Consider the following 529-nt stretch of genomic DNA (forward strand, 5'->3'; position numbering starts at 1 on the left):
CTAGATATCGGCATTCATAAAAAGTTGTATGTGAAATGAAATTTGCATGTGTTTCAAAAAATATCACGTGTATAAAAAAGTGTTGGCATTTCTTTAAAAATGCCTTGTATGTGAAAAACATGTATGCAAATCGTACAAGAGATGTTCAGGTTTTGGAAAAAATGTTCAAATTTCTCAGAAAGAAGCGTTAATGTGTTCTAGTAAAGAATATCCATACTTTTTAACAAAAATGAATAAGTAAATAATTATAAATATATAAAACAAATATTGTAAGATGGCGAAGAAGGCCGCAAAGCGAGCTGTCGGTGAAGCAAGGGGTCGGGATCGAGTCTAGCCCATATACGGAATGCATGGGATTATATTGTATCTCTTGTTTTCCATATCCCCCTAAGCAAACTTGTTTTTCTATATAAAATCTAACAAGTAATTTAGTAGTAATAAATTTATATGTTATTAAATGTAAAATTTTCTATTAAAAATAAATTTCATGTGTTTTAAAAATTATCTAGATATCGGCATACATAAAACG

Source organism: Triticum dicoccoides, chromosome 2B, assembly GCF_002162155.2.
Source record: "Triticum dicoccoides isolate Atlit2015 ecotype Zavitan chromosome 2B, WEW_v2.0, whole genome shotgun sequence".
In the NCBI taxonomy this organism is placed as follows: Eukaryota; Viridiplantae; Streptophyta; class Magnoliopsida; order Poales; family Poaceae; genus Triticum; species Triticum dicoccoides.